Genomic DNA, 21,119 nt, shown 5'->3' with positions numbered 1-21,119 from the left:
GATTTCCAGGAAATGCTGCTGTGAGCACCATTGTCAGTTCTTGGAATGTAAAAGTTACATGCATCAAAAATTCTGATGGTTGGATTGTGTTTAAGTTCAAGAGAGAAGAAGAAATGGATGCGGTTCTACAAAAAGCTCCATATAGCATTCGTGGTAGAACACTGTTCATCAAAAGAATGCCAATTCAGTTCGGGTCTGAACATAGGGCCACGTTGCCCATCTGGGTGCAACTAAAAAATCTGCCCATTGAGATGTGGACTCCCCCTGCCCTTGGGAGGATCTACTCAGAAATTGGTAAGCCTTTGTGTGTAGACAAGCTCACAGCGATGCAAGCCAGAGTCTCGTTTGCTAGGGTCCTTGTTGAAGTGAATGTTGCCAAAGAAGTTAAACATTATGTTAAAATTCTACTTCCAGATGATAATGAGTTGACCCAAATGGTATTCTACGAAAACCTTCTTGAATTTTGCACTTTTTGTAACTGTGTTGGGCACACCCTAAACAGATGTGGGGTTAGGAAAAACCGTGGTGTTGTGGCCAACTCAAAAGTTTTTGTGGCCAAAAACCCTAAACCTGGTAATCAAGATACTGCAAAGGGTAATTGCAAGGGTATGGAATCTAGTGGGTTGGATGCTACTGAGGATGGGTCCTCTCAAGCTCATGTCCTAAGATAATAAATTCTTCTGATCCCTTATGTAATGCTTCATCCCATTCCCCCTCGAATGGCTTGGAATCCAAATCTACCAGCAACTGGAACAGGGCATGTGACCTCTTTCCAGAAACCATGATTGTGGCTATCTCCTCTTCCTCCCTAGGCCCTTTAGAGTCTGCTGGAATAGCCTTACTATTTGTTGATTCCCCTGAAGCTCTCCCAATTGGTGGTGGTTCAAATGATTCTGGAATTGCCCCAGACTGTCAACCGACCAAACAGTGTTCTGGGCAATCAAATGAAACCATCACAACTGAGGCAAATATTGACGTTATTTGTGCTTTGCAAGCCAGAAATTCCCAGATTGTAGGTCCATCAGGGACAAAACCATGCCAGACTTTAGATGGTTTTACTGTTTTAAAAGGTAAGAAAGCTATCAGAAGAGGAGGTGCTTTATTTCAGAAAAATAGAAAAGGGGGCCTTGGTCCCCAACATACCCAATGATAATCACATCATGGAATATTAGGGGTCTCAATATGCTCCTGAAATAGAATGGGATCAATGATCTCATTAGGAAAAATAATATTGACATTCTGGGTGTTTTAGAAACCAAACTTTCTGCTGGTAATCTCAAACAAATGATGGAAAAAAGATTCAGCTCTTGGGAACAAATTAACAATTTTGACCTTCATGATGCTGGTAGAATTGTTGTTATGTGGAACCCACTTAAAGTTCTCATTCGGGTATGTCATAAAATTCCACAAGCTACTGCAGAGTAAAGTGCCTTATCACCACAAAGGAATTCTTTGTGAGCTTTATCTATACTTTCAACTCACTCGTGGCTAGAAGGGACTTATGGGAGGACCTTACCCTCACTGGCCCCTCTCTTAATGGTCCTTGGATGTTGCTTGGAGATTTCAACTGTGTTCTCTTTGATGAAGAGAAAAGGAATGGAGTGCCTCTTTCAGTATATGAAACTAAGGACATCAATGACTGCTTCTTTGAAGCTAGCCTTTCAGATCTTAACTCCTCGGGCTGTTTACTCACGTGGACAAATGAAAATGTTTGGTGCAAGCTGGATCATGTTCTGGTAAATCATGACTGGCTCCTTACAAACTGGAATGCTCAAGCCTATTTTCAGTTCCCAAGAGTGCTATCTAACCATTCAGTTTGTATTGCTTCCCTATTTTCTAACTTGGAGCTTGGCAGGGCTCCTTTTAAATTCTTTAATATGTGGACTAATCATTCCAATTTTTAGGAAGTTGTCAAGGAAGTCTGGCACAATTCATATGTTGGAAACATGCGATTTTGTCTCACTAGGAAATTGCAAGCTCTGAAGAAACCATTGAGAGCTCTTAAGCAAGCCCACTTCTCTCATATCACTGCTCGTGCAGAGAAAGCCAATGCTGAACTCATGGAAATTCAAGGGAAACTTCATGATTCCCCCTCCTGTCCTTCCCTCCAGAAGGAACTAAGATCGAAAAGGGAAGAAGCATGCAGGTTTGAAGAAGCAAATAGATCTTTCCTTGCCCAGGTTGCTAAGTGCATGTATGTTAAATTCGGTGATAGAGGCTCTGTATTTTTCCACAGTATTCTCAGAAGGAACAGGAGCAAAAACCACATCACATCAGTTACGAAGAATGATGGCTCCCAGACTGAATCTTATGATCGAGTAGCTGAAGAATTTGTTAGCTATTACAAGCATCTCCTTGGCTCTGAAACCTGTTGCACTGAGATAAACTCCCAGGTCATCTCTGAAGGCCCTGTTCTAAATGAGGAAAAAAGGAACTTGATGCTTGCCCCAATAACAAGTGAGGAAGTCCGATATGTTTTGATTTAGCATTGCTGATGGAAAATCACCAGGTCCCGATGGCTTTACTGCAGGCTTCTACAAAAGTGCCTGGAGTATTGTAGGGCTTGAAGTCACACAAGCCGTTAAAGAGTTTTTTCTCAATAGTAAACTCTCGAAGCAAATTAATCACACGACCATTGCTCTCATCCCAAAATCCAACCATGCCACATCTGTTGACGATTATCGTCCCATCTCCTGCTCCAATGTGTTCTACAAAATCATTGCCAAGATAATTGCTGCCAGAATCAAGCCTGTTCTTAATGAAATAATTAACCCTGCTCAGGCTGCGTTTGTAAAAGATAGGAGCATAACAGAGAATATCTACCTAGTTCAGGAACTAGTTAGAGGCTATACCAAGAAAAGATCTTCCCCCAGGTGCATGATTAAACTTGATATGAAGAAAGCTTTTAATATAGTCTCGTGGTCTTTCCTTAGGAAGATGTTGACTCACCTCAATTTTCCTATGGCCATGATTGATTGGATAATGGAATGTGTTTCCTCTACCACCTTCTCTGTCTTTCTCAATGGAAGGCTATTTGGCTTTTTCAAAGGAAATAAGGGCCTTAGACAAGGGGATCCACTTTCCCCCCTTCTCTTTGTCATATGCATGGAGTACCTCTCAAGACTATTGAAATCCTTGGAGGGTAATTTTCACTTTAAGTATCACCCCAGGTGTGAGGAACTCAGATTAACTCACTTAATCTTTGTTGATGACCCGCTATTCTTCTCCCATGGGGATCATACCTCTGTTAACTACATGATGGAATGCCTCAATAAGTTCTCTAGCTGTTCTGGCCTAACAGCAAATTGCTTAAAATCCTCACTTTATCATGCTAGTATAAAGGAGTCAAATCTGGAGAATATCAAAAATCTCACTGGTATCGGTTTGGGTGATTTTCCTTTTAGATATTTGGGAATCCCCCTTTTGACTTCCAAACTTGATGCAGCGCATTATGGCCCACTGGTAAGAAAAATTGCCAGCCTTCTGAAGGAATGGCCTGCCAGCACCTTGTTCTATGCTGGCAAACTGGAAATCATAAATTCCATCATTCCAGGAATTGAATGTTTTTGGCTAGCTATTTTCCCCATCCCCTACAATGTACTTAATCAAATTATCAAGCTCTTCAGGGTTTTCTTGTGGGGTGGCAGAAAAAAACCACTGGTAGCTTGGAGGGAAATTTGTCTTCCAAAATCTGAGGGGGGTCTAGGAGTACTCGACCTTAGCATCTGGAATAAAGCCCTGCTGACTAAGGCTTTGTGGAACCTGCATTCTAAAAAAGACTCTCTTTGGTACAAATGGATTCATCATTACTATTTGAATTGTTCAAATATTTGGGAGGTCACCAGCAAGAAATCTGATTCTCCCTTATTTAAAAAACTAACTGAAATCAGAAACCAGCTCATGGAGCACTGTGATGGTTCTGCTGCTGCCATTGAACTTTTGAATAGCTGGGGTAATTTCTCACACCATGGCTACGAATTCTGGAGGCATAAAAGCCACAAAGTGAAATGGAACAATGAGGTATGGTACTCGGGCAACCTTCCAAAACACTCCTTCTGCTTATGGCTAGGGCAGAAGGGCAGACTTCCCACTTGTGATATACTGACTGGTACAGAATTGGACAAATCCTGTGTGTTCTGTAGATCTGAAGATGAAACTCTTGAGCACTTATTCTTTAAATGCCCCTTCTCGGATGCAGTATGGAGTTGCATTCGGAGTTGGCTTGGCATAAGAAGATCCATGACTTCAATCAAGGCAGCGACAAAGTGGCTCCACAAAGAATATAAAGGCAATGGTATTTAGGCTACAAGTAAGAAAATTGGCCTTGCTTCATCAATCTACTTTTATTTGGCACTTCAGGAATAGAGGAAGATTCGAAAATCATTCCGTTTCTCCATTGGAACTTGTCAAAGTCATACAAAGGCATATTTGTACCGCCATTTATGGCAAATTTGATATGTATTCTTCAAATTGATTCATCTAGATGTCTCCCATCATATTTGATCTTTGAATCAAATTTGTAAAGACTGATCACTTATGATACTGGCTATGCCCAGTTTTTGATGTATTTGTGATACTTTTGATAGTCCTTGTATGGTACTCACCCTAGGAATGCCCAGTAGCTTATGTACATACCTTCTTTGATCAATATACATTTACCTTTTTTATAAAAAAAAAAAAAAGAAAGAGCTCTCGGTCTGTTAATCCTTACTATGTCTGGACCTGGTAAGTTTCCCCGTGTTGAGTCAAATTAAGCCGCAGGCTCCACTCCTGGTGGTGTCCTTCCATCAATTCCTTTAAGTTTTAGCGTTGCGACCAAACTCCCCCTAGAACCCAAAAACTTTGATTTCTCATAAGGTGCTAGCGGAGTCCTATAAGCAACATCTGCTGATCCCTAGTCGGCATCATTTATGGTTGAGACTAGGACGGTATCTGATTGTCTTTGAGCCCCCAACTTTCATTCTTGATTATTGAAAACATCCTTGGAAAATGCTTTCGCATTCGTTCGTCTTTCATAAATCCAAGAATTTCACCTCTGACTATGAAATACGAATGCCCCCGACTGTCCCTATTAATCATTACTCCGATCCCGAAGGCCAACAGAATAGGAACGAAATCCTATGATGTTATCCCATGCTAATGTATCCAGAGCGTAGGCTTGCTTTGAGCACTCTAATTTCTTCAAAGTAACAGCATCGGAGGCACGACCCGACTAATTAAGGCCAGGAGCGCATCGCCGATGCACACCAAATATGGTGGGAGCATTAAGATTTTTGGGGGCATTAGAGCATCAAGTAATTAACAACAAGTCTTAGGAGAAGGGACTAATATACGTTGATCTACTTTTGAATGGAAAGAAAATCAGGGCCTTGATTGATACAGGGGCCACCCATAATTTCATTGCTGATTCTAAAGCTCAACTGTTAGAATTGCAAGTAGATAAAGATGTGGGCAAGATAAAAGCAGTGAATTCTCTAGCGTTAACTATGGTGGGGGTGGTACCTAAAGTGGCATGCCAAATGGGATCATGATCTGGAACAATTGATTTCACTGTGGCACCCCTTGACGACTTTGATGTGGTATTGGGGATGAATTTTCTTAAAGTGACACGCTCAATGCCAATCCCAGCTGCGGATTGTCTTGTGATAATGGGAAGTGCACCTTGTGTGGTCCCCACAGTCTACAACAATTTTGATGAGAGGAAGTTGCTTTCAGCCCTCCAATTCAAAAAGGGAGTAAAAAGGGGAGAATCTTCTTTCATGGTTCTATCGATAGTCTCAGAAGATGCAGAGGTAGGGAAATATCCACTTGAGATTAAGGAAGTTTTAGAAGAGTTCAAGGAGGTGATCCCGGAATAGCTTCCGAGGGTTTTACCACCTCGACGACAGATTGACCACGAAATTGAACTTTTTCCAGGAGTAAAGCCGCCAACACGTGGCCCTTATCGAATGGCACCACCGGAGTTAGCTGAACTTAGAAGGCAATTGAATGATCTTATTGCAGCAGGGTTCATCTGTCCTTCAAAAACACCTTTTGGGGCCCCAGTGTTATTTCAGAAGAAACAAGATGGTAGTTTGTGCTTGTGTGTAGATTATCGGGCTCTTAATAAGGTGATGATGCGCAACAAGTTTCCCATTCCACTGATTGCTGATATTTTTGACTAGTTAAGTACAGCTAGATATTTCACGAAACTGGACTTGAGGTCGGGATATCAACAAGTGCGCATTGTTGAGAGAGATGAACCGAAGACCACTTGTGTCACTCGGTATGGAGCATTTGAATTCCTTGTCATGCCTTTTGGACTAACAAATGCACCCGCTACCTTTTGTTCTCTAATGAATCAGGTTTTTCAGGACTACCTTGATCAGTTTGTGGTTGTTTACCTTGATAACATAATGGTTTTCAGTGCATCCTTAGAAGAACATAAAGATCATCTTCGGAAGGTTTTCCAAAAACTCAAAGAAAATCAGTTATATGTAAAAGGGGAGAAGTGTGCTTTCGCTCAAAAGCGTATTAAATTCCTGGGGCATATCATTGAGGAGGGCCAGATATGGATGGATTCAGCTAAAGTAAAAACCATCAAGGAGTGGCGAGCACCTACATCTGTTAGAAAACTGCGATCTTTCTTGGGCCTAGCCAACTACTACCAAAAGTTTATAGAGGGGTACTCCAGAAGAGTTGTATTGTTAACAAATTTATTAAGGAAGGGGGTACCATGGGGGTGGTCAGCAGAGTGCCAATCAGCATTCATTGAATTAAAGGAAAAGATTGTAGGAGATCCTGTGCTAATCCTTCCTGATGTGACAAAGCCATTTGAAGTGCAAGTAGATGCCTCAGACTTTGCATTAAGGGGAGTTCTCTTGCTAGAAAGGCATCCTGTTGCTTTTGAATGTAGAAAATTATCGGGTGCCGAACGAAACTATACAGCATAGGAAAAGGAGCTTCTTGTAGTGGTACACTGTCTTCTGGTGTGGAGACACTATCTCTTGGGGTCCAAATTTGTGGTAAAAATCGATAATGTGGCAGTTACTCACTTTTTGTCACAACTTGGACCAACGTCAAAGCAAGCCCGTTGGCAAGAGAAGCTAGCTGAATTTAATTTTGATTTTGAATATAAAGTAGGGAAGACGAATGAAGTGGCCGATGCTTTAAGTAGAAAAAACCGAATTGGCAACATTGAAACTCATCAGTCATCTATCAACTAGTAAGGTGGCATCACCTTTGAAGAATCTTATCAGGGAACATTTAAGTACAAACCAGCAGGCGCAGTCACTAAGAAAACTAATAGACGAAAGGAAGACACGACAATTCTGGGTAGAAAATGGACCGATAATGACTAAAGGCAGGAGAGTCTATGTGCCAAAAGCTAGAAACTTGAGGAAAACCTTACAAAAAGAGTGCCATGATACGTTGTGGGCTGGTCATCCGGGATGGCGAAGAACTAAGGCGAGGGGTATTATTGGCTGAATATGCAAGATGATGTGATGAGTTATACCAAAACTTGTTTGATCTGTCAACAAGACAAGGTAGAAAGAAAGAAGACCTCAGGTTTATTGGAGCCATTGCTAGTGCCTCCCAGGCCATGGGAGAGTGTCTCTTTGGACTTCATTTCCTCGTTGCCAAAAGTAGAGGAGTATGACACAATTTTGGTGGTGATTGACGGTTCTCTAAGTACGCAACTTTTATACCAGTCTCGAAGCCATGTTCAGCAGAGAAGACAACTAAGCTATTCTTCAAGCATGTGGTGAAATATTGGGGTGTTCCAGAAAGCGTAATCAGTGATAGGGATGTTAGATTCACGGGGGGATTTTGGGGTGAACTCTTTCGCTTGATGGGTTTAAACCTTAATCTATCCACCAGCTATCACCCACAGATAGATGCTCAGACCGAACGTTTTAATGGGATGCTGGAAGAATACTTGCGACATTTTGTTCACTCCAATCAGAAGAATTGGGTTACTTTACTGGACATGGCACAATTCTGTTTCAACTCTATGAAATCTTCTGCCACTAATAAAAGCCCTTTTGATATTGTGACAGGTCAACAACCGACTCTCCCACTCACTCTAGATGGTCCATACAAAGTATATTGCCCGAAAGCATACCGATTCACCAAAAATTGGTTGCAAAATATCGAAGTCACCCGAGCTCAGTTAGAAAAAACATCGAAGTGCATGAAGAAATGGGCTGACAAAGGGACACGACCACAACAATTTGAAGCTGGAGATCTGGTTCTTGTAAAAGTGCCGCCGAAGACATTTCGATTCCTTCGCGGCAAGGATAAAAGGTTGTTACCCCGTTATGAAGGTCCAATCAGAGTAATTGAGAAGGTGGGACATGCATCTTATCGGCTTGAGCAACTCGAGTGGATGAAAAGCCACAGACATCCAGTCCATCCTGTGTTTTATATAAGCAATTTAAAGCCATTCCACACATATGAAGCAGATCCGCACTGATAAAAGTTAAGGATATCAACAATTTCAAGAAAGCAGCCTGTCAACAAGGAAGTCCAAGAGATCATTGCAGACAGAGTCGTCAATGTAGAAGGTCATCAACAACAACAATTTCTGGTTCAGTGGCTAGGGCTGGGGGAAGAAGAGAATAGTTGGGAAAACCTTTAGCATGCCATACAGAAGATTGAAGATTTCAAAAATTCATAGTCAACGACATCAACTTCGACATTAGTAGTGTGAGAAGCCCTTCTACAACACATCGATGAGGACGTCGATAAAATGAGTAGGGGAGGATGTTAGGGAGTGACAATGTAATAGGGAAAATGGGGAGTGAGATACTGATATAATTGCATTCTCTAGGGATTTGGAATGAATATATGATTATCTATGTTATCGTTCGTATGATTATTCTTTTGTAGTTGAATAATACAAGTAGACCTTTTCACTGTGGTGTTTTGTTGCCTTGGATTGTGATGTCTCTGATTGTTATAGTCTTATTCGGTGTATAAGAATATATTGCTTCTGTGATATCCTGGATTGCAAGCTTGAACGTGTGAGACTTGGCTGACTTGTCGAGGGAGAGCTCTCAACGAGTGCCACACGGCCCTAACCATGTGATGCCGTGTCATGTCAAGTACTAGCCACACACACTAGGCCATGCCCTAACCATGTCATGCACTAACCATGTCATGTCGTGTCATGTCATGTCGTGTCATGCCATGCCTTGTCATGTCATGCTGTGTCATGTCAAGTACTAGACCGTGCACTAAGCATGTCATGTCGTGTCATATTATGTCGTGTCATGTCAAAGTACTAGCCACACGCACTAGGCCATGCACTAAACATGTCATGCCTTGTCATTTCATGACGTGTAGTAGCCACACACACACTTGGCTATGCACTAGGACATGCCATGTAGTAGCCACACAAACTAGGCCATAGTTAAATGTCGATCGCTAGCGTGTGCATGGAAAGTAGGCAGCGATATGTAGTATGTATGCACTAGGCCATACAGTGATGTCACGGTCTGAATATTTTCACACCCTTATAAAGGGCCGTGCAGTGCTAGCTAAAGCACTCTTGTTTAACTAGCCAGCCTATCGGTTACCAACATTCATCCACAAAGCACTTTCATTAACATTCATTCAGATAGCAGTGGAAACAATAATCAATTCATGAAATTCGTGGCAAGCAAGCAGTAAACATTGAAGTAAACGTAATTCATTAACAAATCCTTCGTTGACATGGTGTACTTAGCGAGGGAGGCAAGTAGGCTAAGCACGTTGACAATTGCTAGTGAGTTTTACAATGACTGATGAAGACTCACCCTCCCCTAAAGAGGTTTTTATGTAATTATCGTCCTGGCACTGGGAAACATCAAAGTGATTGAGGAGTCATACTGCCTTATTTGGCTTACAAAGACTCTACTAGCAGAAAATAACCCTACACTAGAATTTACATGATGGAAACCCATCCTAAGCACACAAGATAAGTGGTCACAGGCAAGCATAATGCCCTGAATAAGCTTAGCTAGTGACATTCTCCCCCACTTATGCGGTCGACGTCCTCATAGACTTTTGGTGATAGGTACACTTCAACTTTGTCCATGAATGCCTTCAAATCTTCCACAAAAATCCAACTGATTTCTTTGTCATCAAGGCACTTCTACATCACTAGGAACTTCTGCCGCTTCTTCCTTGAGGATATGAACTTTCTATCTGCAAGGATCTCTTCAACTTCATGTATGTCAAGGTGCACTATCTTCAACTTTGCGCTGTTTAACTGACTTCTGCTCAGGTCATTGGTGTTGGCGTTGAATGGCTTGAGACAGTTGACATGAAACTGCGATTTTCTTTCCTGATCTGCCCAATTCTTCATCTGCTTAGAAGCATTCTCCAGATAGGCTTGGGCAAAATTTGCATTCGGTCTCCTTTCACTGGTGAAGATGTACGCCTTGGGACTCTTTCGTTTGTACGCCTTGGGACTCTTTCGTTTGTACGGCTCGCCCACTATGTGAGGTAACAGTGGCAGCTGGCCTGTAACAAGCTCAAAAGGGCTCTTGTTGGTTGTTGAGCGCCTTTGGGTATTGCCACAGAACAGAGCCACATCAAGTAGTTGCATGCCATTCTTCTGGTTATCGTTGACAAAAATGGCACAAGTACTTATCTAGCAGCTCTCTGAATCTCTTCATCTGTCCGTCTGTCTGTCGGTGATAACTCGAAGAGATGTCAAGATGTGACCTGAATATCCTAAAAAACTCTATCAAGAAGTTGTCAGTGAACATTAAATCTTGGTCACAAATAATAACTTGGGGAACACCCCAACGTTTCACAATAGTCACAAGGACCAATTGTGTCGTCCCCTCTACCAAACAGTACTTTGGTGCGGCCATGAAAGTACCATACTTCTTCCACTCCCCCTTGTCTTGTTGGCAAGTGAGACAAGTTTTAGTATAATCAACCACATCATCCCGCATGTGTGGCCAATAATACCTTCCTAGTAGTCCTGTTATTGGAGTCATTCTCCGTGAATACCCCTTAACGAACTTCCTGCAGTATCTAGTAAGGCTAAGAAAGGAACGTAACTCCTTCACTGTCGTGGGGATCTTCCGTTCTTGAATCATCCTTACCTTCTCCATACCCCTCCGGATATGACCTTGTTCAATGACTTGACCAAGGAATTTGTTGCTCCGCCGAGCGAAAGAGAAATTCTCCTTCTTCACATTCAGACTGTTTCCCCTCAGCCTGTCGAACACCTTCCATAGATGCTCTTCATGTTTCCTCTGAAACAACACCGATGCTCCCAATGGTGTTTGGGAAAGACGAACACATCCCGCTTTCGATTCATCAAGTTGCTTCCCCAACTCTACTATCTCTCGAGGTGCAATCCGACATAGCCCTTTAGCAGGTGGTTTCACTTCTGATAACAACTCGATCTCTTGCTCCACATTCCGTCGTGAAGGCAAATTTTGAGGCATCTTATCCGGCAACACCTCCTTATCCTCATCCAACACCGCTTGGATGGTCGTAGGCTCCAGCTCTTGGCTTACTTCTTTGTCTACCACCATCGTGGCTAGATGTGTCTGCTCACCCTTACCCAATCCCTCATTGAGTTGTATGGCCAAAAGGGACTTCTCGTCGTCTCCTTTCGTTGCAACGACTTGCACCATGCACGAGTGATCTCCCATCAGACACAAGGAACCAGTTGAAGGCATCAGCACTGCCCTTGTCCCCCTTAGAAACTCCATTCCTAGAATGACTAGATAGTCATCCAATGGCACACAGCATGTCAACGCATGGCCTAACGATGGCAATCCGAATGTCGACACTGCACACAGCTTGTCAATGCATGGCCCAACGATGACAAATATGGATCACAACAATGCGTAAGGCCACGCGTGGTTTAGTGTCACTGAGCACTATGCCCAACGATGACCAATCCGAATGTCAATGCATGCCAACGCATGTCACTGTATTGTATGGCCCAAAGATGACAAATTCAAATCTCAATAATTCGGAAGGCCACGCATGGTTTAGTGTCACCGTGCACTATTTCCAACGATGACAATCCGAATGTCAACACTGCACACAGCATGTCAACGCATATCACCACATGGCTATGTAGGAATGTCAACGCTACGCATAGCAGATAGTGCATCACCACATATGTTCTCTCGAAACCATTCTTTTGTACTTGGTACACTGGAGCATTATGTGCTCTCATTTAAATTTCAAACCTCTGGCCATTTTTCTTGAATTAGGGAGGGACGAATCGAAGTGACATAGGGCTGAATCTCAGTGGATTGTGGCAGCAAGGCCACTCTGCCACTTACAATACCTCGTCGCATATTTAAGTCGTTTGCAAAGGATTTTACCCACTGCTGAATAGAAATTTTACTTCAAGGAAGCCTACACGACTCATCTGCCGCGAGGTATTAACCTTCAACACGTGCCATTGGGGGCTATGAGGCCCCTACTAAGGGTCAACAAACGAGCAATGGGCACATGCATTCCTTGTAGGCTGGATTCTGACTTAGAGGCATTCATTCATAATCCAATGCACGATAGCTTCACGCCACTGGCTTTTTAACCAAGCGCAATGACCAATTGTGCGAATCAACGGTTCCCCTCATACTAGGTTGAATTACTATTGCAACACTATCATCAGTAGGGTAAAACTAACCTATCTTACGACGGTCTAAACCCAGCTAACCTTCCCTATTGGTGGGTGAATAATCCAACACTTGGTGAATTCTGCTTCACAATGATAGGAAGAGCTGACATCGAAGGATCAAAAAGCAACGTCGCTATGAACGCTTGGCTGCCACAAGCTAGTTATCCTTTTGGTAACTTTTCTGACACCTCTAGCTTCATATTCTGAAGGTCTAAAGGATCGATAGGCCACGCTTTCATGGTTCGTATTCGTACTGAAAATCAGAATCAAACGAGCTTTTACCCTTTTGTTCCACACGAGATTTCTGTTCTCATTGAGCTTATCTTAGGACACTTGCATTGTCTTTTAATAGATGTGCTGCCCCAGCCAAACTCCCCACCTGACAATGTCTTCTGTCCAGATCGGCCCATCGAAACAGGCCTTGGGTTCAAAAAAAGGGGCGATAACCCCGCCTCCGATTCACGGAATAAGTAAAATAACTTTAAAAGTAGTGGAATTTCACTTGCGCCGTTTCCGGCTCCCACTTATCCTACACCACTCAAGTCATTTCACAAAGTCGAACTAGAGTCAAGCTTAACAGGGTCTTCTTTCCCCGCTGATTCTGCCAAGCCTGTTCCCTTGGTTGTGGTTTCGCTGGATAGCAGACAGGGATAGTGGGAATCTCGTTAATCCATTTATGCGCGTCACTAATTAGATGACGAGGAATTTGGCTACCTTAAGAGAGTCATAGTTACTCCCACTGTTTACCCGCGCTTGGTTGAATTTCTTCACTTTGACATTCAGAGCACTGGGCAGAAATCACATTGCGTGAGCATCCGCAGGTACCATCACAATGCTTTGTTTTAATTAAACCGTCGAATTCCCTTGTCTGTACCAGTTCTGAGTTGACTGTTCGACACCCGAGGAAGGCCCCTAAAGGAGCCGTTTCCAATTCGTCCCCCGAGCAACACGAGATGACCCTCTCTCGCTACGAGAGCTGCTCGAGCAGTCCATCAACAGCTGACAGTTTCGAGACTGGGACCCCCTGCCTAGCCCTCAAAGCCAATCCTTTTCCTGAGGTTACGGATCCATTTTGTCGACTTCCCTTGCCTACATTGTTCCATTAACTAGAGGCTATTCACCTTGGAGACCTGATGCGATTATGAGTATGACCGGGTGTGGACGGCACTTGGTCCTCTAGATATTCAACGGCCGCCAAGGGCACACCGGACACCGCGCGACGTGCAGTGCTATTCCAGCCGCTGGACCCTACCTCCGGCTGAGCCGTTTCTAGTGTGGGCATGCTATTAAACAGAAAAGATAACTTTTCCCAAGGCCCATGGCGACATCTCCAGACTTCCTAACATTATTGTTAACCGCCACATCCCAGTTCAGGAATTTTAACCGGATTCCCTTTCGAAGTCCGCGCACTCGGTGCTATCAAATGGGCTTCCCCTACTTCCTAGGATCGACTAACCCATGTGCAAATTTCGTTCACATGGAAACTTTCCCCTCTTCGGCCTTCAAAGTTCTCATTTGAATATTTTCTACTACCACCAAGATCCACACCGACCTCAGCTCCACCCAGGCTCACGCCCAAGGTTTTGCAGCAACCTCCATGCCCTTCTACTCATTGAGACCTGGCAATTGCCTCGACGGCCGAGTATAGGTCGCGCGCTTTAGCGCCATCCATTTTCGGGGCTAGTTGATTTGGAAGGTGTGTTGTTACACACTCCTTAGCGGATTTCGACTTCCATGACCACCGACCTGCTATCTTAATCAACCAACACCCTTTGTGGGCTCTAGGTTAGTGCGCAGTTAGGCACCGTAACCTGACTTCTGGTTCATCCCGCATCGCCAGTTCTGCTTACCAAAAATGGCCCACTTGGAGCTACCGATTCCATAACATGGCTCAACAAAGAAGCCATGTTGTCTTACCTATTTAAAGTTTGAGAATAAGTCGAGGGTGTTGAGCCCTCGATGCCTCTAATCATTGGCTTTACCTGATAGAACTCGACAAGGCTCCAGCTATCTTGAGGGAAACTTCGGAGGGAACCAGCTACTAGATGGTTCGATTAGTCTTCCATCCCTATACCCAAGTCAGAAGAATGATTTGCACGTCAGTATCGCTGCAGTCCTCCACCAGAGTTTCCCCTGGCTTCACCCCACTCAGGCATAGTTCACCATCTTTCAGGTCCCGATAGGCATGCTCACACTCAAACCCTTCTCAAAAGATTAAGGTTGGTTAGCGGTGCAACCCACAAGGGGATCTCGCCAATTAGCTTCCTTACATCTTACAAGTTTACTCACTCGTTGACTTGCACACATGTCGGACTCCTTGGTCTGTGTTTCAAGACGGACCAAATGAGGAGCCCGCAAGCCGATGCTCAGAGCACGCAAGTGCATAAGCATGCCATAACAGTGCGCACTACCCACCATGATCATAGCAACGACATCTCCACAAGAATATCAACAGCCTGGGCTTAGGACGTTGCCACAATTCGCATCGGTCCATATCCTGAGTCGATCGGTGGACCGGCTTATCACTGTTCCACATCTGATCGAGATGCATCACCGGCCATCATCCGCTTCCCTCCCAAAAATTTCAAGCACTCTTTGACTCTCTTTTCAAAGTCCTTTTCATCTCTCCCTCGTGGTACTTGTTTGCTATCGGTCTCTCACCAATATTTAACCTTGGACGGAATTTACCGCCAAATTAGGACTGCATTCCCAAACAACCCGAATCACCGACAGCGCCTCGTAATGCAACAGGGTCCGAGCATGACGGGGCTCTCACCCTCTCCGGTGCCCCCTTCTAGGGGACTTGGGCCCGGTCCTTCACTGAGGATGCTTCTACAAACTACAATTCGAACAACATTGTTGTTCGATTCTCAAGCTGGGCACTTCCCAGTTCGCTCGCCCCGCTTGACCTGGGGTCGAGATAGAGTATTGTCTCTTATAGACAAATACTAAAGGGTCGAGTGAGATCCTTACGTCAACGCAACTCAAACGATGGAGCATGACACAATGAATGGGTATAACAACCACCAATCGCCATTTTGTGTGTTGTCTAAGACCTTGTATTTTCAACCAACCACCCACAACTAAGTGCACGACAGGCCAACATCCACCCACATAGTATCCCACCCCCAACAATGTTTTGTGGGAGTGGGTTTAGGGTCACAGATCATGTGACCCCCAAGCAGACTTACCCTTAGCCTAAAGGCTTTGGGTGCAACTTGCGTTCAAAGACTCAATGATTCACGGGATTCTGCAATTCACACCAAGTATCGCATTTTTCTGCGTTCTTCATCGATGCAAAAGCCGAGATATCCATTGCCGAGAGTCATTATGGTTCAAAAATAAACACATCCCATTGCACCATAGACAAGGCAACAAGAGAATGTTCTTTCGTTTCAATTCCTTGGCGTATGCCGCGCCTGGGTTATTGTGAAACTCATCGAAATGAGCATGCAAAAAAACATGATTTCCCATTCAATAAAAAATGGGGAACACTCGCGTTGCAATATTCAAAACGACTAGGGTGAGGTGAGCATGAAGCAATCACCACTATGTAAATAATATATTCGCGGGTCATTCTTTGGCAAGTTTTGACAATGATCCTTCTGCAGGTTCACCTATGGAAACTTTGTTACGACTTCTCCTTCGTCTAAATAATAAGGTTCAGTGGACTTCTTGCGACGTCGCCAGCAGCGAAACGAACACTTCACCGGACCATTCAATCGGTAGGAGCAAGGGGCGGTGTGTACAAAGGGCAGAGACGTAGTCAACGCGAGCTGATGACTCGTACTTACTAGGAATTCCTTGTTGAAGACCAACAATTGCAATGATCTATCCCCATCACGATGAAATTTCAAAGATTACCCGGGCCTGTTGGTCAAGGCTATAGACTCGTTGAATAGATCAATGTAGCGCGCGTGTGGCCCAGAACATCTAAGGGCATCACAGACCTGTTATTGCCTCAAACTTTCGTGGCCTAATTGGCCATAGTCCCTCTAAGAAGCTGGCCGTGAAGGGTCACCTCCACATAGCTTGTTAGCAGGCTGAGGTCTCGTTCGTTAACGGAATTAACCAAACAAATCGCTCCACCAACTAAGAACGACCATGCACCACCACCCATAGAATCAAGAAAGAGCTCTCAATCAAGAAAGATCTCAAGTTAGAGAGAGAAGCTCTCACCTCTCTCTAGAGAGAGCCGCTTCTCCGTGGAGTGTTGTTGTTCTTGAGTGAATCCGGCTTGTTCTTGCTCGTTTGGATCTTGATTTGGAGTGGAAGCTAGTGATTTTGTGATTATTTGCCACTGGATGTACTACTTTATGGCTTGTCTTCTTTTGAATTGTGAAGAAGGTGAGTTGTGAGGTTTTTCTGCCTAAGAAATTTGAAAATGTTTGTGTTGGGTTGCTTAGAGGTGGAGGTTGATGAGAATGGCGTCTTGTCACTTGCCAAGGTACAGATCGATAAGAAGCAAAAAGTGGAGGTTGCTCTATACTTCATTGAGTTGAAAAGAGGGGATAAAGAGTTATGGACTCGTAGAGATGATTCGAAAATCTTAGAAGAATATGACAGATTGAGGAATGAGGTGAAACTGAAATTGATTCAAACCAATCCTGATCTCTCTCCGGATACTCTCATGGATCTTGTTCAAAGACAACTAGGGCTTTTTGCATGTGGATTTGTGGGTATGGATGGGGCTGAGATCGAAGCAAATATGGAAACCCTGATGGTTTTAAATGAAAAAATCATAGGTGCTCTGGGTCTTTTGAGTGCGCCTTCTAGTGGTTTTTTAAAAGGCTCCCTGGCTTCTGCTCCTGCTACGAAGATTCGATGCAGTGATGTTGAGGAGTTACAGAGCCATGAGAAACCTACTCCAGTTAAGGCACAACCTGTTGCTCCTGAGTTGGATGGGAAGAATGCTACAATGAATACTCGAAACAGCAAGAGGGTTCCTTGGTCTACACTCTTTGCAAATAATAGAGCTCTTGAATCCTGTACCCCCATCCCTGCATTTCCTTCTGATGGGCTGGGTGCAAGATTGAAATTATCTGATCTTTCGAGACCAGAGGACTCTTATTTGAAATGCTTAGTTGGGTATTTTGTGGGTAGATACCCAGGAAATGCTGCTGTTAGTGCCATTGTGAACTCAAGGAAGGCCAATGTAACCTTTATTAGACATGTTGATAACTAGATCATCTTTAAGTTCCAAAATGAAGAAGACATGGACAGGATTTTGTAGAAAGCCCCATATATCATTCGTGGCAGGACCTTATTCATCAAGAGGATGCCAAAAAATTTTCAGTTTGGCCCTAAACACAGGACTATCTTGCCTGTGTGGGTTCAACTGAGGAATCTCCCTATGGACATGTGGAATCCCTTAGCTCTTGGGAAAATTTGCTCTGAATTGGGTAAACCCTTGTGTGCAGACAAGTTAACAATGTATGGCCTCAATTTTATACCTACTGTATTTATGTGGGTCATACTAAGAGAATGTGTGGAATCAAAAAGTCTAGGGGGGTCCTGCTAAGGTTAAGTCTGACGTTCCTGCTCCCTCTGGTGTAAATGATACAGTTGCTGGCTCGGATATACTGGGATCTTCTGCTGATCCTGTGCAGATTGCTCCTCCTCTTGATGTTAGTGTGGTTGTTGACAAAAGAAAATTTGTGTTGGAGGCTCCTAAGACATCTAAGAAAGGTGATTTGTCTGCGGGAGCTGTTCCTTTGGGGGATTCTCATTTGAATGATCCGGTTGAGATGAGAGTGCCCCCTGATGGCCATCTTGGGGATATGACTAGTGTGAAAGATCATGTTCTTCATGTGGAGTGTGACTACCTTCATGATTCTAATGAAGACACCTCTCGCTCCCATGGGGATAATATTGTGCAACCTCAGCTAGACCTGGTTATGGAAAATGGTCCTAAGATCAATAAGGATAACTCCTCCCCCTTAGTGATTGTAGTGCAGCAAGAATGCCAGAAAAAGTCTGCTAATCTTCCAGATAAAATAGAGGTTGTTTGTGCTCTGCAGGCCACTGGGGCTCCCAAAAGAATTACCCCCTTGGGGAAACCCAGACACATCCTCAAAGACCCCAACAAGGGTTTTATAGTAGTTAGAAACAGGAAAGCATTGAAGAGGGGGGGGGGTGTCGCTGTCCAACATATCAGGAGGGGGGGGGGGTCCATCCCCCATTCTGGAAAATGAAGATTGCTTCTTGGAATATCAGGGGTTTAAATAAAGCCCTGAAGCAAAATGGGATCTCGAATCTCATTAGAAATAATAAACTTGATATACTTGGTATCTTGGAACAAAAATGTCTCTGGATAAACTTTAATCAATGAAGCAGAAAAAATTCAGTAATTGGCAACATCTCAACAACTTTGATCTTCATGATGGAGGAAGAATTGTGATCCTTTGGGATCCACTAAAAGTCCTTGTTCGACTTCACCATTCTAGCCCCCAGGCTATCCACTGCACTGTTAAATGCTTGGTTTCCTCAAACATTTTCCTTTGCAGCTTTATATATGGTTTCAATTCCCTAGTTACTAGAAGACCCCTTTGGCTGGATCTTGTACAGACTGGCCTATCCTCTTCGCTGCCTTGGATGCTCCTTGGTGATTTTAACTCTATTCTTAAGCTCGTGGAAAGAAGGAATGGGCTCCCAGTGACTGTATATGAAACAAAGGATATAAATGATTGTTTTAATGAAGTAGGCTTATCTCATCTGAACTCTTCTGGTTGTCTACTTACATAGTCTAATGAGAATGTTTAGAGCAAGTTGGACAGAGTTGTGGTAAATCATAGGTGGCTCAGCACTGGTTGGTTATCTCATGCAGTTTTCCAATTTCCTAGAATTTTGTTTAATCATTCTGTCTGCCTAGTAAATTTATTTACTGGCCAGGACCTGGGTGTACCTCCATTTAAATACTTCAACATGTGGTCCAGTCATTTTGATTTTAAGAGAATTGTAAAGGATGTTTGGGAAAGTGGTTTTTTTGGTAAGCTCCAATATTGCTTATGCAAAAAGCTTCAGACCCTCTACGACTTCTGAACTCCTCTAACTTCTCACATATCTCATCTAGAGCTGAGATTGCCACTTCTGAAGTGAAGGACCTCCAACAACTGCTACACAACAACCCCTCTTGTCATTCCCTGCAGGAGGACTTGAAATCTAAGAAATTGAAAGCCTTAAGGCTTGAGGAAGCCAACAGACTATTTTTGGCTCAACTGTCTAAAAGAAAATTCCTGAAGTTCAGTGACTGGGGCTCTACTTTCTTTCATAGTTTGCTTCGAAGGAACAGAACTAGGAGCCATATTGCCTCTATTACTTTGCTGAATGGGAACCTATCTAAATCATATGATCAGGTTGCTCAAGAATTTGTTAGCTACTATAAGCAGTTATTGGGATTTGCTGGTCGTAACTCTTCAGTGGATTCTCACATCCTAGCTAGAGGTCCTGTATTGAATGAGGAGAAAAGAAATATTATGATGGCTCCTATCTCTGATGTGGAAATAAAGTCTGCTCTATTCAGGATTGGAGACAACAAAGCCCCTAGCCCTAAAGGGTTTTCTGCTAGTTTCTTTAAAAGTGCATGGGACATTATAGGTAATGAGTTCATTTTGACTGTGAAGGAATTCTTTGAGAATGGGAGGCTGCTTAAACAGTTAAACCATACTACTATTGCTCTTATTCCTAAATCCATCCATGCTACTTCAGTAAATGATTTCAGACCAATTGTTTGCTGTAATGTGATCTACAAAGTTATATCCAGGATTATAGCTGAAAGAATTAAGCCAGTTCTGGGTGACTAAATCAATCCTGCATAAGCTGCTTTTATTAAAGGAAGGAGTATGGTTGAAAATATATATATGGTGCAGGAATTAGTAAGAGGGTATGCAAGGAAGAGGATTTCCCCTCGTTGCTTGCTGAAAATTGATCTTAAGAAAGCTTATGATTTTGTGGCTTGGCCTTTCCTCAATGAGATGCTCATCCACTTAAATTTCCCAGCTAAGATGATTTCATGGATTATGGAATGTGTCACCACCACTTCATACTCTATTTCACTTAATGATAGATTATTTGGTTTCTTCAAAGGTTGCAAGGGTTTGCGGCAGGGTGATCCACTCTCCCCATTGCTCTTTGTAATCTATGTTGAATATCTCTCAAGACTATTGGAAACTGTGGAGAGCAAATCTGACTTTAAATTCCATCCCAAGTGTGAAACTCTCAGACTTTCTCATCTGGTGTTTGCAGATGATTTAATGATGTTCTCAAGGGGTGATCTCCCTTCTATAAGATACCTAATGAACTGCCTCAACAAATTTTCTGAATGCTCTGGCTTGGCAGTTAATTTGATAAAGTCAGAATTATATCAAGCTTGTATTTGCCCAGTGGACCGGGTGAGTATTATGAATCTCTCTAGTATGAATTTGGGTGCCTTTCCCTTTAGGTACCTGGGTATTCCCCTTATGTCTTCTAGATTAAATGTTGCCCACTACTCTCC

The 21,119-nt window shown here is 43.3% G+C and overlaps 2 non-coding genes across 2 annotated transcripts; both read right to left on the bottom strand.

Annotated features, from left to right (window-relative positions):
- Positions 1-12,218: 12,218 nt before the first annotated feature.
- On the bottom strand, positions 12,219-15,594 carry LOC131147496 (28S ribosomal RNA). The gene has a single exon (XR_009134871.1). It is a non-coding gene; the product is annotated as a 28S ribosomal RNA (ribosomal RNA).
- A 202-nt stretch (positions 15,595-15,796) lies between these two features.
- Positions 15,797-15,952, bottom strand: LOC131147458 (5.8S ribosomal RNA). The gene has a single exon (XR_009134834.1). It is a non-coding gene; the product is annotated as a 5.8S ribosomal RNA (ribosomal RNA).
- Positions 15,953-21,119: the final 5,167 nt, after the last annotated feature.

Source organism: Malania oleifera, chromosome 1 (genome assembly GCF_029873635.1).
Source record: "Malania oleifera isolate guangnan ecotype guangnan chromosome 1, ASM2987363v1, whole genome shotgun sequence".
In the NCBI taxonomy this organism is placed as follows: Eukaryota; Viridiplantae; Streptophyta; class Magnoliopsida; order Santalales; family Ximeniaceae; genus Malania; species Malania oleifera.
This window is presented reverse-complemented; position numbering and strand designations above follow the sequence as displayed.